The following is a 16,700-nucleotide window of genomic DNA, read 5'->3' as shown; positions in this document are numbered from 1 at the left end:
TACAAAAGTATCAGTCAGCTACACAACCCCTCTGCATTTTTCTCCCCTCTAAAGGTCAGATACCACTTCCTCTTCATTATGTTCTTTTGCTTTTAAGCAAGCAGCTTCTGATTGAAAATTTTCATGTATCACTCATACATCTGTAGGGCAAAACATTGCTTCTAGGCATTTATCACTCGCTTGCAGTTGACACATAGTCATAAAGGTGACCTATTTCATATTAACAATCAATTTCCTTTCATTGTCACCACCAGGCTATGTTCTACCCTTTCACTTCCCTTGTCAGAAGTGTAGATTTAGGGGTCAGATTGAAGATTCTTTGAAGGTAAAAGGATGATTGTTTGACTCTATGCATCACTGAATTCTGTCAAATTTGTTTTAATGCTGAAGAAAAATACCCAAGCAGTGCTTTCTAACAGAGAATAATGGAACACAGTCAGACTTAAGTATCAAACTTTGTATGCAATCTTGGTAAAATTGTTTCTGTAATACAAAGAGCTTTATATGAATCTCATAAATTTCAAGGCGTAATAGCAGCTTATTGGAGTTCTTTGTGTGATTTCAGAGCTTTGTGTCTTTTATATTACTTGAATTATGGTGTTGAATCTTGGAAAAATTAATAAAAAGTCCATTTTAAAAAGAGATACTTCTGCATGTTACTGAAGTCTGTGTTATGCAAAAGAAATAGTATGCATAAACCTACCATGTTCCTGACATCTGTTTGAATTGTTGAGCAAAATGGTCTGTGTTCACATTTTAGGAGACACAATAATTCACCAAAAGGTGCAATCTGTCTTTGGAGAACCCATAGGTTTGTCACTGAATTTCATTATCAATACAAGGCATTTTTGTGTGAAGAAAATGCCTTGAAGAGGGCTGTCTGCAGGAAAAGAACAGGATAATCTTTAGAATAAAGATACTTCTCTGTTTCATAGAAATCCTCAACAGCTGATCAAATTTTAGCTGTAGTGTGTATTGGATTAGAGTTTATTTTTATTTTGGAGTTTTAAATTCCTTCCCCCTTCTTCCCTAATATTCATTCTTCTCAAAGCAGTTGAGAGTAATTTTTACTTCTTGTTCTAGTTTTACCTGAATCCAAGTGATGTAGAAAATCAGTTGACAATAATGTTTGCCTAATTGTATTGATTTCCTTTCTGCTTTATTCTGCTAAGATAAATGTGCACAAGGTAATTTGAAATATATTTTTCCAATAGTAAAAAATGTACCCATTTAATGTGCTTATCTGGGATGTGAGAGATCCAGTCAGGTCACTGGCATAAATACTGGCTTTGCTTTGTTTTGTTGGTTTTGTTCTTTTCAAAGACAAGTGGAAACAGAAAGTCCTGTTGCTAGAATAGCAACAGATTACACAAGAAAATTCTCATATACAGAAATTTCAGGGCTTGGGAAATCCAGCTCCCATTCTGCTCCTCTGCTCCTAATGCAACACAGATATAGCCTGATGGGGTTAGTCATGCTGCATGCCGCCTTCGGGATTTGTTCCACCGTGTTCCACTGGCCTTTTTGAGGGCTACTGTGCCAGTCAGCTTGAGTTAGCACACCAGAAACTGGTTCTGAACAGAAATATTATGCTTAGATTTGGCAGACTTTTTGTTGGAAATTCTGAATTAGGAACTTTTGAAGTAACCTTCAACATTGGTGTGAAGTCGAAAAGCTTGCGTTGCTCCCTGCTTCTGACTGGTGAGACATCGTTACCAGCATGTGGGCCCTGAAAAATCATACTCTTGGTTATAGTTGGTTTTAGCTTTGACCTTGGGAAGATCCTGCATATGAATCACTTTGTTTTCAGTTCCATGAATTCATCTTAAAATTATGAAACAATAAACAGTGTGGCAAAGGACAGCACATTTGAGAAGGAGACAAAACAAAAGAAGAAAAAAAACAATATTGCTGGAAGCAGCAAGGCAGCCACAGAAGTGTTTCATCAGTAAAAGACAAGAAAAGAATGCCTAAAAATTTCAACTTTTCTGAAATCAAAGTAAAGGGAAGCAAATACTTCTAAACCTACAAGATGTATACAAAAATATTTAGCCCACCTGCAGCTATTTTGAACTTTCTAGATTTAATGTAGAGAAGAGCAAGGTCACCTGGAGAACTGAGAGACATAATACCATACATTTCTACACTTGCATTTGTGTACATTCCTTTTTTCATTGACTAAAAGCTTCCTGTGTTTCTGATCTAAAGATCTCAGAGTAGACACCATAGTGTATGAAATACTAACTGTAATCTATGCTTGAAATCAAAATATGTGTAGGATAGAGAATTATTTCTGATGAATCAGAGAAAAAGTTCCTGCAAAATGATTTTGACTATCTATTGTGATTTCATTGGCATAAAACTGCCGTTTTTTTGCATTGCTAGTGTAAGGCACAGCAGAATTATCTTAAATTGCAAATGTTCAGGCTAGTGAATTTTAGCAGTTAGAGGGAGTATATCTCCTTTCATGTTAGTATGTAGTTTGGTGTGCAATGAGGAAATTTTCCCTCATTTGTGGGGACAATCTGGCAGGAGATATGGCAGGCAATAATACAACAGAGGGCAAAACAGAGTGGCCCCTCGCTACAAGAAGGACATCGAGGTGCTTGAGCAGGTCCAAAGAAGGGCAACGAAGCTGGTGAGGGGCCTGGAGAACAAGTCCTACGAGGAGCGGCTGAAGGAGCTGGGCTTGTTCAGCCTGGAGAAGAGGAGGCTCAGGGGCGACCTTATCGCTCTCTACAGATACCTTAAAGGAGGCTGTAGAGAGGTGGGGGTTGGCCTGTTCTCCCACGTGCCTGGTGACAGGACGAGGGGGAATGGGCTAAAGTTGCGCCAGGGGAGTTTTAGGTTAGATGTTAGGAAGAACTTCTTTACTGAAAGGGTTGTTAAGCACTGGAACAGGCTGCCCAGGGAGGTGGTGGAGTCACCATCCCCGGAAGTCTTCAAAAGACGTTTAGATGTAGAGCTTAGGGATATGGTTTAGTGGGGACTGTTAGTGTTAGGTTAGAGATTGGACTCGATGATCTTGAGGTCTCTTCCAACCTAGAAATTCTGTGATTCTGTGAAAAAGGTAAAAACATGGGTTTGGAAAGAGGTTCAACAAAAAGTTTGTCCTGTTTGTAAATAATAGGAATGACTACATCCCTGATAACACTCACACCTGCACTTCTGCCAGTGTTGGTGCAAGTAGTAGCGGTCTATTTCTCTGTAAAGCTTTGAAAGGAACTTGGCCTGTTATAAGGCCCTATCTCATCACATGGCAAGCTTCTTAGCAGCTGGTCAGCGATGTGGGTGAGTGAGGGAGACCTGAATGAACCAGTGTCTGAATGAATGAGAGACTACAAATGTTACAAGCTTTGTGGTTTTCTTTGCAGGCACCACAGAGACCACAAAGTACTGCCCACTACATTGTAATTTTGATGTCATAAGATTCTTTATGGTGTTGCATTTGGGGGAGTGTTTATGACTCAGATTTATGTGTATCTTTTCTGATATCTGTGTTAAATTATAGAACTATATTGTGCTACTAAGTGAGGTGCAAACTGGGTACCATTAGAGAAATATATGTATGTTGTATTATAGATAAAACACTCTTTATGTGACATAAAAAACTAATAATTGTAAATATATTTTTATTATTCTTTCTTCTTAACCCTTCTACTTTATTACCTTAGGTTCTACAGGTCACTACAAAAGCGTTAAATGTTTGGATAGGTATGCAATGGGGCAACATCTGAAAGCCTTTTAAAATTATTTAAAATCTTAAAGAGAAACTTACCTGAAAGCCATGACATGAAGACATCTTCACACACAAACTGGCTCATATGTTGAAATGTTTCACATTACTCCAGCAAAGCTACTACTGAGGTCAGGCGCAGGGGAGCAGTTATATGTGCCTCAGCTGTCTTCTTGTTTCCAGGTGCATCTGTATCAGGTTTAAACACACAACAAACATTACAGTCTGAAATTTTATGTAGCTGCAAATGGAGAGACTTGCAAAATCTGTGACTTCTCAAGGATTTGCTTTTATTGTGTGTTCAAATACAAACAGATATCTACCATATTTTTGATGTGGAGAAGCTTAGGGATATGTAGTTCTAATTGTTCCATTCACAGTATTTATTTATAGTTGCATAATTAGTACTGGATTTTCATGTTCTAGCAGTGTTGCAAAGAAATGTGATTTGTACTAGTCTGCATCATGCCAGAATAAGAACAGATAAGACTAGATCAGAACAGATCATGTCTAACTGTTGACATAAATAACAAGCATGATAAATGTTATTACATGAACTCAATTGTATGTATTGATTTAGGCATTCAGCTGTTGTGAACAACTAAGATGGCATTCTTCTACACATATTCCTAGTTTAACTGAAGGTGTACCTCAATGCTTTGTTGCTAGGATTTAATCATAAACAGTTTCAGGGTAATTTCATTCAGTGTCTTTTCCTCTCACTCATTCTGTTTTTTTGTTTTGTTTTTTTTTTTTTTTTTTAGGTTTCAGGAAAACGTCTGAAGTTTTCTGGTTGTGAATTTGCCATCTCAGACATCTTTTCACTTTCCTGATGCTTTGTACTCAGAATTGGGTCACATGTAATTTTGCAATGCTACAATAGTCCTTTTATGTGAGAACTGCCCCTCCGCAACTTGCTTCCTCTGCATCTTCAGTCTCAAGATGATAAATAGAAAATGCACTAAGCTCCAGAGTGGAACAATCATACTACTTTTGCCAAAATCTGCAAAATTATTTCTTCAAGTACCCTAGTTCTGAAGAAGGTAACCAGAAACTTAAGCTTCAAAGCTCAGATATTACTCATCTGTAGCATGTTATTTTATGTGGCACTGGAGAAACTGGTGTTAGATGATGCCCAAACCTCAGTTGCTAACCCCAGAGAACAAACTTACTTTTCTTGTGGAAGCTAAAAGTTTTGAAGTTCATTATAGCATGAGAGGACAGCACATCTGATAAAACTACAAATAAACCAGTTATAAAGCTAAGATTAGAAGTGTGCCATTACATTGGAATGACTATGGGCCAGCTAGTCCAAAACATACTTCTGACAGTGGTCAGTCCCAAAATGAAAATGTTAAAAGGAAATTGTACAGCAGACAATCCTGGATTTGTATGCCCTAAAGGGACAATCTTTCCTAACCTTGGGCATATAGTGGCTAGCTCATACCCTCAAGCAAGAAGATTTTACCTCTTTAGAGAGACATGTACAAGTACATGCTTTTGAACTGCACTAGATCTCACACAATTTTCCTAAGATATTGAAGAGCTGTGAATGTAGTATGTGATCTGAAGAGAATGTCAGTGGAAAATCAGAAATCTTGAAAACTACTGAAAACAGCAGTAGCTTTTCTGAAGAGATTGAGTGCTGCCTTACTTGCTTACTGAAAGGAGCAGACTGAAGGGCCAGATGATACTTGTCAGAAAAACTAAGACCCTTATCTTAAACTTTGCAACATGATATATTGCCAATTTCCCTCTGAATGTTTAAGAAGCTATTGCAAAATATTTCCAACATAGACTGCTCCTCTAAAAGTCTGGGTGCTATCCAGGATCAGACTCAGCAATGTCATCATGTCAAAAGAGAGGCTGATCTTCAGGCAGTTCAGAAACAAGGAATCCTAGAAATTGCCTAAGGTAAGCCAATCTATGAGAAGCACAGACAAACTGTGAAAAATTAAGATGTTCGGAGAAGTTGTGTAATGTTTAAAACAATTGCAAAATTATGATTGCTCATTTCCGAACTTCGAAGAGGCATTGCAGATAAAGTTCTGCCTTTTGCTAAAATTGTGACCAGTATCATACCTCTCAAAAAGATATAATGGAAGGCTGGTTTTCCAATTTCCACTTTCAACTTGTGAAAATTTAACAGCTGATGTTCTAGGCAAGAGCTGGTATAGAAAAGACCTAAAGGCTTTTAGCATCGTGTGCTTCTTTTAAAGTTCAGAACTGCACAGTGATACACAGCCTGCAGTGCTGATGGATGCAGATGCACACAGTACGGAATGTATGCATTTATATTGCCACTGGGTGTAAAGTGTTCAGTCCCCCACCCCCTGCCCAGTTTGTTTTTTTTTTTTTTTGGTCATGTCTTTAAGAAGAGAAGACCTTTGAGTACTCTTTTTTCTTTGAATAAAAGATATTTTTTCCACCTTAAAAAATAACTTCAAATGATGTTTCAGAAATGGGAAAACTATCTACCTTTTTGCTTACAGAGACAGAATGTTTTCTTGAGGGATCAGATGTATAGAAGCTTTTACAGCATGCACAAAACAACTTATGACAGAATAACAAGCTGCCCTGTGCCTTCACAGCAGCTGGCAGAGTGAGTCATTGCTTCTGGCCCTGTAATGCAGACCTTGCGTGTCTGGGAAATAATGCCCAGCCAAGTGTGATTGCAAGCTATTATTAAGGCTTTATTTGTGCAATTGGTATGGTTGAGGTCAAACATCTTTCTCTCTGTTTTCATGTAGTGCTTTTAGGCAGCTTTCAGTAATGATTCCATTATACCCCTACTATGAAGATATTTTACCTCTTCTACAAATCGCTGGTTAATTACTGAGTTGTTTTTCCCATCTGACTCTACTTTTGAGTACGACTGTATGACACTGAGCCAGAAGCAACACTGAATACACAAAAAACAGGGAATTTGAGCTTTGAACTGAAAGTGAGTACAAGAATTTCTGGAACAGATGAATGCAGCCTGAGAGTTACTGTAGTGATTGAAAATGTGTTGTCTAGAAATTGAAATTATTTGGAGACAGTGGTTTAGATGGGGGTCTCCAGGCAATGTGTTATGTTGTTTTTGCTTTCTTAAAATGTTTTAGGACTGTTTTATAAGAGTAGAGAATTATTTTATTTGTAATATCAAGCTATTCAGAGTTGATCTGTGATTTACAGGCCATGTGATGTCTTGAGATACTCAATAAACCAGAAGATAAGTGAAGCACTTATTTTTTAAACCTTGAAAAAATAAACAGGCTAAACTTTATGGACTTGTACTATATTTGGCCAGAGGTAGTTCCAGAGAACATGTAGTAATTTGACAAGCTATTTTTGAAAAGAAAATGAATTTAAATGAGTTGCCTTCTAATGATTCTTGGGTTAGGGGCAGGTGAGCACAGTAGAACTGAGAACACTGCAAGTATCTGCAAATTGCACATTCTTCTTCCTGTTAACCACACACTGTGGACTGCATCTCTGTGTTTGTGAAGAAGCTAGTTGAATGAAGCCCTGATCAGAAATGAGGACACTGGGATCCACTGAAGCGTTAAAAATAATGTAGATATTTTAAGCGTGGTTCTTCAATCAAAGGTATATTACTGGTATACGAAAAAGTTGATATACCAGTAAGCAAGGGATAACATGCACTAGCAAATATAAGTTTTGTGCTTAGTTCTAATAGAATATATAGCACAGAGACTCTACAATACCCATTACAAAAGCAATTACTTTAAAGGATTACTTTAAACATATGTTTATCATAATTGGTCTATATATTTTCAGTAAAGAGTTTACAATGAAATGATCTTTTCTAACCATTTATTAAACTGCTAGGGTTAAAGCTACATTCAGGTAAGTCTCTCATAGATATTTTATAATCCACGTTTTTGGAACTGCATTATGATGGATGCTCCTGCTGCTTGTGGGCATAGCATACAAGAAAACCACTTCAACATCTTTTCAGGATCAGGTATGTTCTCCAGAAAGCAGTCCACTTTGCCTGAGATACTGTTTGTACCTGACTGGTGCTAGCACATGAGCCAAAGATATCCCTTAGTGTAAAACTGTTTTGATGACCATGGCTAGTTGGAATTCTCTTTTTTTCAGCTAGAAGTGCTTAGAAAAAATCTTAATACTTTATGCATTTTCTTCTGAAATCTTTAATAAAGAAAAATATTTTTTATTTGCCAATAATATTATTCTTACTGGAAAAACTAAGGATTGTGATGCTCCTACAGTTGTCATTACTCTAATATATAGCACCTCACCCTCTTCAATCCTTTTATATTTATACCACTCCTGTGAGACAAAGAGTACCTGTCACCTCTGTTTTATACCTCTACAAATGAAGCACAGAAATGTATATGCTCTCAGCAAGAGTGACTAGTTTTCTAGTTTTCATTCTGAGTTTTTTAGTGACTCTCACTAGGGCAGTTTTGGACATTAATCTCCCAGCTCTCTTTCTGTTCTGTAGCCTGAGGTTATGAGGTTGAAATTGGACTGGAAAAGCAAAATCACCTCACTCCATATTTTAAGCTGATACACCAGATTTTGAAGAGAGATGAGTGAGGTGCTGTCTGTACTTTCAGAATGGTTTCCTAAAAGGTCAAGGGCAGGGAGCTGGGAACAGGGATATTTTAAAGCATCACTGGGACTTTTGTCAGAGATACCATATCTGTGATGAATCTTTCTCCAGATGTCCTTATTTCTGCTCTTTGATTGTAGAGGGAATCTGCACAGTGGGCATTGACTTTTAGGTGGAACAAGAGAAAAACTTCCATCTTTGAACTTTCCACTTTTTAAGAGAAGAACTTCCATCCCTTAATCCCTGGTTAAGTAGTCTAGCTGGTTTTAAGATGTATTTCAGTCCCAGAGGCAACCAGTGGCAAAATGGGGATTTGAATCCTAGAACTTCCAAACACTCAAATTGAGAAAGTGTAAAGTGCTATGATTCTCAGCTCACTGGGACTTATTCATATAAGCATTCTCTTTGAAGCCAATAAGAATATTACTGCGAGTAAAATTTGTAGGATTAAATCCTGAATGTCTGTTGAGCCCAAATTTCTACTGTTACAAAAATGCTGATATATGTTTTTCCTTAAAATAACTGGGTAGAGTTGTAGCAAGGAACTGGCAAACATTTTAGAAAAGCATGTTATGATAGTAACCTTGCACAGGAATATTGGCTTACCGTACTTAACAGTATTACCTGCCAGTGAAAACTTGGCAAGTCTTCTAATTTGGTCAGAGAACATTGCTAAGGAGTAAATTAATTTGTGAGAAATTCATATCTCAGCAGAAAGAAATCCTGGTCCTTCAGCTGTGTACTCTGGAAGAGAAATATTCGAATAAGTAAAATAAACTCAGCGGTTTGTATTTTCAGTGAGGAAGGGGACTTGAAAAGTCTCTTACAGTGCTAGTCACTATCTCTTATTTACTTTTTCACATATCATTGCTTAGGTAATGGTTATTGTAAAAGCACCAGGAAGATTTTAATATCACTGAAGCTTTATTGTATCTAGCACTGATTTATACAGTTGCAAGTTGTGAAAGAATCAGGTTCTCAGCATTTGCTAGGCAAAGTTGGCATCAGTGTTAATTTAGTTAGTCCCTGAATAGCTCTGTGAAGTGAGGTTTTCCTTTTCATTGGTGAAATTAATGAAGGACAGAAACTTAAATTCTTACTTCAAATTCTTGCTTCAAAGTCCATTGGTGCCAATATGGATCATTCCAGAAGATTTGCTATTAAATGGTTAAATTGTTCTGGAATGGTTCATAGGGAAATCTCTAAGGTCACAGAACAAGAACAGGATTTGATGGCTTCAATGCAATGAAGGTAATGGAAGCAGCCTCACTGAAAGTAACCAACAGAGATGTATGAGTCACAGCTGGTATTGAAAGGACTGAGGGTTCCAAAATCTTGATCTCTTGTTAACACTTCTTTATTTAAAATTCTTATAACCATTTGTGGGGTTTTGGAGATATTCAAATTTGCCATGAAATGCTGTTTTTCTCCCCCATTAGCGTTCACCCTCTCTTCTGCAACAGTAGTACTTCCTCCAGGTTTTGGATGAGCTCTATACGTTTTGTTTTGAAAGCCTGTCTTTTGCCTCTTAATCGTGTTGGATCTGCATGAGCTACCTCTTCTCCATCTCAAATCTTTTCCAACAGCAGTTAATGTACTACAAAGAGGGTGCCGTTGTGAAGAATACGTATTAGGTTAAGGTAATTCCATATTATGTTCTGTTAGAGATGAACATATGCATGGAAAAGGGGGTCTTTTGTTAGGAGGCTAATTAAAAGTTCATGGGCTAAACTATTTTCTGGAGTAACTCTGCTGAATGCTAATGAAGCAAGATCACATGAATATGTGACCCTCCATTACGAGAAACTTTAATTAATAAGTTGAACAAAGACTGAACTGTGCAAACAGCATGAAGAAGATTCTGTGGGATGAAGATCCTGTTAGAAAAAAAAAAACAACAGATTTGTCTCTTCCTTCAAATTGGAACAAAAAGGGCTGGGTAGATCACAATTTTGGCAGTGTTTTCAGTTAAGAACCTTAATGCTGAACTTGTTAAATCCTTCTCTGAAAAAACATCAGATTACTGCCTCCCAGAGCTCTAACAAAAAACAAAATCAAAGTCATACCAATCTTCTGCAGAGGGGGCTGATTTGACTTAAACCAAGAAGTCTTGTGATATCCTAAAATCCTTTGACAACTGGAAGTAGATTAATTAATTAATTAATTAATTAAGGCCAAAGCATGTTCAGGGAAGAGATATTTACATCTGTGGAAAATACCCCAGCCACCCCTTTGCTCAAGGAATTTTTGAGTTTTCAGTGTATTTGTACCCATAGTATTGCCTTGTACTAATGCAACAATAATGTAAGTTGTTCCAAAATCCCTGGGCCCAAGTCCAGATTCATCATGTGGACTTGAAAAAGCCAACATGCTTAGGAGTTACAAAAATAATACTGGATTATTTATTTATATAGCACCCATAAATTTGCAGGTTGCTTTACACTCCAAAAATAAAATCTAGTCCCGGGAAGGGTAGTGCTGTAATGAATTTTGGCTTCTAGGCATAAATAAAAAGAAAAACTATAAAATTCTGAGATTTAAAAAAAATCTCAATACAAATCTCTCCCATCCTCTGTATTTTAAATATTTCTGCAGTGAATGAATGTACTTTCTAGCCTAAATAAAATGCAGAGAAGAATTGCCCCAATATCTCCTAAAAAAGGAATTAAACTAACATACTGGAAGTATAGAATTCAACCATCTGTTGCTGGTTTGTTGAATCAATGTCAAACTCAGCAGCATATGAAAGAGTGACGTACAGTACAGACTACAGAACAGGGCAGATATTTTTGGTGACATCTGGATGCTTTTAATCTACTATACAAACAAGGATTTTGGGGACAACAAACTCTTAATCATATGTGCTTAGAATATCTACAAAAACAGAAAAAAAAAAAGCTTGCTCCTGGGGTTACTTATTTCTTTCTTTTCAAAGGGCCCTTTCTTTGAGGAGGCACACAATTATAGGAGGATATATAGTTTCTTTACCTCTTAAACTTTTGTTGTTGTTGTTGTTTTCTCACACATTTTCTTAATGAATTTATGAGTAAGGTAGCAAATCCCCACCAATATTTTCCTTGGTTCTCTCATTCACTTTGGGCTAAGCAACTTGACTCTGACATCAATGATCAGGGCCCCTGCTGACTGCCCTGTAAAATACTCACATTTTATTGTTATAGCTCAAGTACAAGAAAATGCAGAAAGGAAGCACTATTGTACAAAATATGGAGATGCAGTATTGAAGTACACAGTGATGATATTGCAACTTCTTAGAGTTGGCTTTTGCTAAAAATTTCCTTTTCCAGAATGATTGGTGGTAGATATGTGCTAAATTTATTGATGTAACAGTGACAAAATTCCAAGAATTTCATTGGAGACATCTGTAAAAAAAGTTTTTCTTAGCTTTATAAATGTATTTTGAGGTGGGTGAGAGTTATGTGCTTTGCTTTATTTTTTGTTTTTCCCAGTGGCACAATTATCGGTCATAATCCACATGAGAAAGCAATCCAAACACCTGCAAATGAAGGAAGTGGTTTCTATACATTGTATGTGAGAGTTCTCAGAATAGCTCCTTTACTGCTATTCATCTGTCACTTCAGTTGGGTTTGAATTTACAGAAAAGAAAGAGACATCTGTTTCTTACTTTGATTTTTCCATGGGAAACACAATAACAATAATTTCACTAAAGGAGGCTATCGACCAGTTAGTGATGATGGGACTGTTTTGGATTTCTTTAACTGTAGATGGATGTTTTCCCTCTTCAGGTAGTGGTGTCACAGCTTTTGTTGTACATTTTTTATTCTGTCCAGGTTTGCTGTATGAAAGAACTTAAAGGAAGTATTCAACCATGAAACTTAAAATACTGTGAGTTTTATAAACTTAGGTCACTTACAAACCTTAGTTAGGGGCAATAAAGGCACACACTGGATGATTTTCCATTAAAAATTAGGACCTGATTCTAGTAATGATCTCATTTAAAACATACAGTTCCAGTGGCTTTAATAAAATTAGGAAAATCAGATTCAGGATTTTCATATGCTTTCTTGATTGAAAGTGGTATTTCCCATAATTCACCATCACCCCATCACCTTTTACAGACCAGATTTTTTTTTTTTTTTGACTATTTCTGTTTTCTCACTGTGGTTGTAGTTAATTAAGTGGTTAATTTGGAAACAATTTATAGAGGACACGAAAGTCTTCAGGTCTCTGTATACCCACTGGAAGGTAAGCCATCTATTTATACAATTTATTCAGTGCATTGTTAGGTCAAAGATGAATACTTAAAACCAAAAATAAAACATATGTTTTTAAGACCTTGTAGAAACACAAGAGCATAGCAACAGCTGTACTGTGTCAGCTCAAATGCCCATCAATCCCAGTATCCAGTCTCTGCCAATGGCAGTAGCAGATGCCAAGGCAGTGGTACTTCGTTAGTATGCCTCCTGTGTGAATAACTTCACCATAGATATTAGTACTTTTTATACTGGTTTACATTGTCAGGCTCCAGTGAGGGTCAAGCCTGACTGTGCTTGAGCTGTCCTGTGCTGAGCACAGGCACCTACCAAGAACTAAGAAAACAGATTTGTGTTGCTGTCTGTAGATGGACATCTGTGGCAAGGGAGGTAAAGTGATTCTCCTAAAACAAGAAAGGAATTCTGTTCGTGAAAGAGTGAGCTGAAACCAGTTTTTCATTCCCAGTCCAACATCTATGCTGCAAACAAATCCTTCCTCCCTTGTGGGACTTTGGTTTTGTTGGAATAAAAAGTGAGTCAGGAACCTCAGGAACCAGTCCAATGAAATTAGTATAACTGACATTTGACGATCAACCTGACCTTTAACAGTTTTTCATGTTGCTAACACAAAATGATTGCTCACCAGGCTCTGAATAGGCCCAGTATAACACCCCCTGCTACTCCCTACTCTGCATCATTCTTTATTTTCTTGTCAGAAGCGTTTCTTTGCTGATATCTGGTGTTTTGTGCTGGCATGAAAATAATGGTGAAAAAAATTGTATGATTCAGGGGTCAGTCAAACTGGGTTCTGAATGGTTAGTAGGAAGAATGAGTACTTGTTTCCTGTGATGCCCTTGGCAATTAGATGCTGAGAGAATGACAGACTTTGAATGACTGATCTAGTGATCTGTATTGTCTTATTTTACATTCTTCTGGACAACAGAAATATCAAGGAAGAAATTTTTCAATTTTCAAAATTTATTTTAAATAATCAGGCATTGTCATCAACAATGAACATAATTGCTTGTGTGCCTTGTATTCTACTTAGGAAATCACTGAGATTCTACTGTGAATTTAGGAGTGCTAGAGCCAAAATACAGCAGACTTAACATAAAGATTGCTATTTGATCAAACTTCTTGACTAGTTTTCCAAGTAGTATAAATTAGCACTAGTTAATATTCCTAAGTATCAGATAAGAATCTCTGCTTTCTGGAACCATGACATCGTATTAAAATATTGATCAGAAACTTAAGTATTAAATAATGATTAATTTTCTTTGATTGCAACCCAGTCTCTACTCCTGGCAATGCACATGCTTAAATTTACACATTTGATCAACTATATTGACATCAATGGGATTATTCACACCCATAAATTTGTGTAGCTATAATTATTGCTAGATCAGCATCTCAGGCTGTAAAAGAAAGGAAATTGTTCCTGGAGTAAGGAAAGTATTCTAGATCTAGTAGAGCTAGCACAAATTGTGCCATTTGTGCTATCTATTGGATCAGGAAACTGGAAAAAAATCAACACTTTTAAAATAATGGAAATAAGTCATATACAACTCATGTTTATGTATTTTTAAACCTATGCAGCACATAGAATTTTGTGGGATGTAAATCAGGCCAAGAACAAGTCCAGGAAGTTCCCAGTTTAAAGAGGATATTGCTTCTGATTTGTGGGTAGTAGATTTCCTTTTACTATATTCTGCATGGGTTTTGGCATTTAGACTTTCCTGTGACCTTTTATGAGACCTTACCTCCCAAGAAAGGTGCATTGCAGCAGGATGCAGAAATACATTTTCCTCAAAGCTCCTTCCTGAACATAAGTTTGTCTGTTACAGTCTCTGTAACATGTGGTGATTCAAATATAGCTTGGCCTCTTCATTTGAATATACTGTAATTCAATCAGCAATGTTCCTTCTACATTCTTAGCATCATCTGCCCCAAATGTGGTTGGCAGCATGCTTTCTCACTTCAGAGAGCTCAGTCACAGTGGACCTATCTTCCTATGCCTACCTTAAAATATCTCGATTAAGCTTGGAACTTCATTCCTTGCTTTCAAAACTTCTGACAGGTGATGTCTCTATTCTGTTCTCTGAATTCCTCCATTTTCTTCTTTGATTCCTCGCTTCCTTCATGCACAGAGAGGTGTTTGCTAGCTTCACAGAAGATTTTTCTCTTGTATTGTTTTACTCATTTGGAACCTTGCCCCTTCCTGTCTCTGACATTACCTAGAGAAGACTTCTCTGCAAGTGTCATTTAGATACTGAACCTGTGTGAATCATTGTGTAAAACTTGGGGTAGAAAAGGATGCCCTAGTAAAATAAATTGCATTGTGTCTCTGGCTTCTGCTGGGCAAGTTTAACTTTTAGTCTAACTGCACATCCTGTCTCATACTTTGTGCTATGTGGGCTGGTGAGCTGGGGCTATTTCAGTTCAAGAGTTCTCTGACTTTGTTCTCTCCTCATCCCATCCAATATGAGGAGCTGGTATGCTTATAGCTGATACACTGTATTGACCAGGCTAAAAAGAATCTAAATAGTGATCACACTGTCCATCATTTTGTTGATGTGTGCACCCATCATGCATTAATAGATGAAAAGACACAAGATGAAAAAGTATGGTACATATTATATATGTATATATTCCTGGTTATATGGGACTTTGTTTAAGGTTCTGTCCTGTCTGTTCAGTCCTAGTTTCCATTTTCCCCCCCTAAAAATCTGTGGAATATTGTTCTGTTTGCACAGGGTGATTTCTTCCTTCCAACTGATTTCCACGAGATACCAGTCTATGTTTTATGAAGCTCCCATTTGTACAGCATCAATTTTGGATGACTAACTCAAGTAGAATTTTTCTGGAAATACTACCTGTATTTGCATGAAATAGAATTTACAGCCTCAAGCCTAATTTCCAAATTTAAATTAAGTGGAGATCATTTCTTATGCTTGATAGCCACATTTCTCCACCTGGCTTACAATTTTGTTCTTTTCATTTTGTATGCGTACTCAGCTGGCACCAGGAAAAAATCCATGCATTTGCAAAAGACAAATCGAACATGGTAATCTATTATATCTGCAAAAGTAGGTATAAAATGCTGGAGCCTGCTAGAAGATTTGGTTCAAAATCTCTCAAAAGAAGATAATTAACATGTTTCATGAAAAATTGGAAAAGGGATGAATATGTAAAGGTGTAGGTTTAAAAATAAAGCCATACACAAGTGTCATAATGAATTAAAGCATGTGCCCTTACTTGCCAAGTGTACAGTAACCTATTACAATACCAGCAGATAGGCATAAACTCTCACAAGTATGATCAATGTGTCCAGTGCTTCCTAAAAATCAGACCTTTTGTTCATGCTTTGTCTGAGTGTGTTTGGACCCCTTGTGCACCTGCTGTAGAATTGATGTGAACTCATGGTGTCTACATGTCTGCATTTCCAGACGTCTGGCAACAGGGTTGGAGCTACAGCTTTGGTGTTGTTACTGCCAAGCATTTAGAAATCTAAGACAAATATCCAAAATGTTCAGTTTCCATGGGAAAAGAATATCCAGGAGAAACCTGGAGACAGGAGAAGTGTGGACATGCTCTATCCCTAGTATATTGAAAGCTTGACTGGGGAGCCGAGTATATCCCTGTATACCTTGTATGTACTTCAATACACACAGGTATATATAGATATCTTGCTTGGCTGGTGAGCAGAGCTGCATAGCAAAACTATTGTTTATTGATAGCTATTATTTTCTGTGCAGAAATTTGGAGGTTTTTGTTTTGTGACTGTACTCATTTCAGAGTTACAGTATATATTTAGTGTGACTCCATGGATCATTTGTTCAGTGCTTTTGACTTAAACAAACAAACCAATTCTGCAATTCTGCTTAAAACAAGGAATTATATTATATTTTAAACTGTTTACAGCTTCAATACTGAAACTCAAATTTTAATTTTAATCTGGTTTCTGTTTATTTTTAGAAACAACAATTTCATGGAAAGAAAGGAAAATGTAGACCAACACAAGCATTCTAGCAGAATGCCTTTGTTCTGGCAAAGCAGTGTGGATCAGTTCTACTAAGGGGGCTTTTGAATTGAAAAGGGTTTGGGTTAAATATTGAAAGGTAAAAGTTGTACTGTGAGATTCTTATAC

The 16,700-nt window shown here is 36.9% G+C and overlaps 1 long non-coding RNA gene across 1 annotated transcript in view; it reads left to right on the top strand.

Annotated features, from left to right (window-relative positions):
* LOC137865601 (uncharacterized) overlaps nucleotides 1-6,951 on the top strand; it is a 41,148-nt gene extending 34,197 nt beyond the window's left edge. The window contains exon 4 of the long non-coding RNA XR_011102014.1: nucleotides 4,501-6,951. This is a non-coding gene — a long non-coding RNA (uncharacterized lncRNA). The remainder of the gene's footprint in view (nucleotides 1-4,500) is intronic.
* The last annotated feature ends 9,749 nt before the right edge of the window (nucleotides 6,952-16,700 follow it).

The sequence above is a fragment of the Anas acuta genome, chromosome 16, assembly GCF_963932015.1.
Source record: "Anas acuta chromosome 16, bAnaAcu1.1, whole genome shotgun sequence".
In the NCBI taxonomy this organism is placed as follows: domain Eukaryota; kingdom Metazoa; phylum Chordata; class Aves; order Anseriformes; family Anatidae; genus Anas; species Anas acuta.
This window is presented reverse-complemented; position numbering and strand designations above follow the sequence as displayed.